Below are 4,550 nucleotides of genomic sequence, written 5' to 3'. Positions count from 1 at the left end.
GGATTGAGTGTCCATCTTCTCTGTTGTATTGGTGAAACCTACTTTGAATCTCCTCACTTTCCTGTCCTCCTCGAGCCCACACCCATAGCCCCAAGGCTTGCCGTGATGGCTGGCAAGCTCTCTGTGTGTGTCATGTACATAAATTTAGGCAAAATACGTACAGCTCTTCCAGATGGCTTGGAGTTGCTTTTTTTGCGCAAGAGAATTGAGGAAATAGGTAGACATGGGGAAAGGAATTGAGATTTTACTCAAATAACTGAATGAGATCCTTTGCATTGTTAATGAAAGAGAATTTCTATCTGTTAATAGGAAATTGTGAAATAGAAGTGGGGGTAGGGGCAAAGTTTTGAGCGATTATTATCATGGGAGAGCCTGGCTTCCTCGAGGGTAATTAAACAACTTCGTACGATATTTAAAGATAAAAGGTATATGATAGCAGAAAACGGTTCAAAATGATGTATTTGGTGGCAGTTGCAGTCTATTGTCCTATATGAACTCTAAACTTGGGGGATTTTTCGGCCTGAGAAGCAGAAAACATAGCTCTATCTAACTTTTATCTCCTTTCCTTTCCACCTTCCATATGAGTGCCGAATACTGACAATAAGAAAGAATGATAATCCTTTAGAGAAATATCTTTTGAGAAGTAAGAAGGATCGGGCAAGAGAGCACCCTTCTCCTTATCTCATTCTATTCTAAATTGTGGATTTTCTCATGCGACAGTTGCGATGTCTCCTACGAATGTGATATCGGGATCTCAGTCTTAATTGTGCGGTTTTCAGTAAATGAACACATTCTAGTAAACGATGGCGTTTACAATCTACCACCGATCCAGAGGAACCCTGGATTTCTGGAGATAAAGTAGAACACACCTTAGAAGTTTGAGGCGAAAAGTGAGTGATTTCCTTAGGGATTACCAACGATAAACAATCCATTTCTCATTACAAGTCAGTCAATCACGGTAAAACCTAACAATATGACCTTTTTAAAACGCACAAGAAAGAAGTCAAAAGGAAGGCGTTAGTCATCGAAGACACGTCCCATCCGAAAATTCGTGACGTGCGACATCCATTTGCCTAAGCTCTCACAATTTGCCTGATTAGCGTAGTTGTAAACCAATTATTTCTCCACCACTGTGTCTAAATACCTATAGGCAAAGACTTTCCTGTGGAACAGAGTTAGTCCTTGTTTGGGGATTCGACAAACTAGGGAACACATCCATCAGATCTAACAGAACTTTCTTGCCATGTGAACCCAGTTGGTGTGAAGCTTGTACAGAAGACTGACATGTCCTTTCTGTTAATGCCTTCTTATAAACAAATGCATGGATTTGGTGAGTCGGTACTGGTTTCCGCAAGTGATTGTAATGAGGGTCATCAAAAACCGCAGGATCGTTTTAGTCGCCTGACTTAATCAGTGATGCACAAAAAATGCGAAGTTTTTCAAAGTTAATCCATAAAGTTTACCTAGGAACACTTTTTCAGTAACTGGTTATAAAAAGAACTGCGGTATTGGAGTAATCTCAATGTTAAAGCAATTTTAAAATAAAAATACAAAAAGAGGCTGTGATTTAAGAATGTGTTAACTTTTTGATCCCTAAAATGTGTTGAGAAATAAACAACATTTTATGTTTTTTTAATGACCGTAAGATAATTGTTTCAAACTATCTCAATATAAGCGAATAGCATGCATTTTTTGGCAGCGTCCCGAGACGAAATAGACAATGATAGGATAAAATATGCAATGACGAAGTACAGAAAGGCTGAAGTTGTACTGGCATGCCGACAAGCGTAAGTATAATCGCGAAGCAAATGATGAAAGAGCCACACAATCCTTCTCTCCTTTTTTTGAGCGCCATCCCCTTCGCTCCACTTGGTCAACCTCCCGTGTCGGTCATCACAGCGTAGTAAGTGCTATAAGAAAAAAACCCACCATCTAACCGTTCCGGTCATCGCATTTGTGTGTACCTGAAAGGATATCCGACTGCCACATCACTGATCCCTACTAGCTACTCCACTAGATCTGCAGTTTTACCCTGTTTGGGAACCGTATTCAGGGGAAGGAGAATATGCTGGCCATCTCGTGTGTCCTTCATTAGGCTTACGAACACTTGCCGAAATGTTCACACTTCAGTGCTGCCCTTTCTTATTCATCTATCTGGGTTTTATTCATATAGCACAACTTAATTTGCATCCTCATACAGATATCGAGGCCAGCTCCATACCAAACTTCTGCTATCTCACGGTTAGAGTCTTCTAGATGTTAATAGCAATCCTGTAGAAAATAGGACTTGAGTAGCTGCTGAAGGTAGATGCCAGTTTCAGCCCTTCTGTTAGAGGTTTTCCCAAATTTACCCATTCTCGTCAAATGTCATTCCTCCATCATGTTAGGGCGTAGTATTCAGTGTTAGAAATCTGGGTACGTGCCCTCTAGGGTAGGGCTCGCTTTCCACTGCTGGCGCCAATGTAGCGCTTCAAGACTACCCTGAAGTTCAAAGAAGATGTAATACTAGGGCAGAATATGCATTATCGTCATACAGAAGGACTGAGGACTACTGCCATAACCCTGAGGCAATGTCGCCCAGCGGAGGTACAAAGGCGGAGCCTTAATTGACGGCAAAATTAGCACAAATAGTTAAACAAATAATCAAAGTACTGCAGTTATGGCCGAAATTTGATCTATTCTTGTAATATTTAGACAGAATTCAAATCTTGAAATCGTGAAAACTTTGGGATTTTAAATAAAACATTTTTTGACTGTAGCAATGAGTTTAAACATTTTCTACCAGAGTTACACGCATTTGGAGCTACAACTTGCTTATCTCAATTGCTTTGCCACATGTGCGTGGCCGTTTCGAATAAATTAAAATGACTTTAGTTGACACATTATAAAATAAAGCCTCGGAGGTGTGATGGGCGATGTTCCTTTGAAACAGACATCGGGAGAGTTAATCAAGATTGATAATATTTGAGGCGGATCCTTCCAACTCCTATTCTTTCTAATGAATTAGTGGTCAGGGTTCTGACTGCAAAACATTCCAAGTCATCACCAGATGCAAGACAGCGCACAAAATACCGAAGAGCTGCAGGATTAGAAACATGAAGAGGACGTCACGTCATGTTTATCATTGGAATACACATAATTTTACCTCAATCATAATTGTCTGGACAACTGGAGTGTTCTTCATTCATCCCTCAAAACAATACAAGCACTTTTGAACTCTCTGAAAATTGTGAATTTATGTGAGGAAGCCTTAATCCCGTGAGGATAGGGATCATGGAGCTGAATTAGTGCCTTTGACACATTTCCTAACTTCTGGACAACTTTCATAGCCAACGGGAACAACTGTTTCACAAAACGACACTGATTGAAACAGTTTCTTGTAGTAAAAGAAAGGTACAAAAGTGTAGAAACTAGGTAGATGCTCTTTGTCAGGATACTATCTCCTTTAAAGCGCAGAGACAGTAGTAATAAAGTGGATCCGCGAAAGAGGGAAGGGCGCCGCGCATGTTTCCGCACAGAAGGAAAGAAGAGTAAAAACTGTTAAGGAAAAAGTCAACAGCGGAAGAAAAATACCATTTCACGTGTGCACATTGACCTAGCTGTGAAGCTAAGGCAGTTCGCAATCAAAGGCCTCGTACGAAGAGTCAAGGCAACGAAAATGAATCGGGAGTTCACACCAAAACGGGACTCTTGACTTGCTTGCACTTCAGTGGTATATGCCCATCACCACAAACTGAATTTATCTTTTCCGTTAAGCTTGGCTCTTTAAAACGTCCATTTCAGCGTTTATTTAATTCTTGGAAACCTCTGACATTGCAAGACCCACTGGTGCAAGTGCAAAATTCTTGATCCTTGATATCCAAGGAGCACTAGATTTTTGATTCGACACATATTCAAGAATGATTATGCTAATCAAATCAACAGCAAAATTTACTTCTTATACACTTCCACTACAGGCCTGATATCAATCCGTCGACAGGGAGTTGTTTATGGAATGGCCAACAAGGATGCGGTATACGGTACTCCAAGTGCCTTATCACTGAGCTGTCGGGCGGCCCGTCATCATCGTACTTTGCTTCTAGTCTTCCGCAGATACAAGTGACTATCAGTTGAGTGGAGATTGGTGCCTTCGTTGACAAGCAATTCATTCCACCATCTCACGTTGATGCATGCACACACCACTGCTTCTAATAGATGGTACTGTGACATAGTCCATGCACCATTCATCAGGGTAGCAAACCATCATTCTCGACGGCCATTCCATTAACGTCCCTATGGTGCTAGTCACTGACCTGATATCTAGCGAGCCTGCAAATTCCAAGCCCTTAAATAGAGCTGCGAATCGGAACTTTCGAATACTATAAAATCGTAGAGTTCTTTGCGTTTTTTTCAAGGTAGGTGCATTACCACATCTTAACTGAATACAAGAACCGATGTCCACCATTGCACCTGGGAGTTTTTCACTCAAAATCCCCAAAATTATCTGGCTGAAAATAAGCTGGCTTATTTTTAGCTTGAATAAGCCGCTTGCAGTTTGATTTAGTGTAACC

This window comes from Echinococcus granulosus (genome assembly GCF_000524195.1).
Source record: "Echinococcus granulosus chromosome Unknown EG_S00021, whole genome shotgun sequence".
Lineage (NCBI taxonomy): Eukaryota > Metazoa > Platyhelminthes > Cestoda > Cyclophyllidea > Taeniidae > Echinococcus > Echinococcus granulosus.
This window is presented reverse-complemented; position numbering follows the sequence as displayed.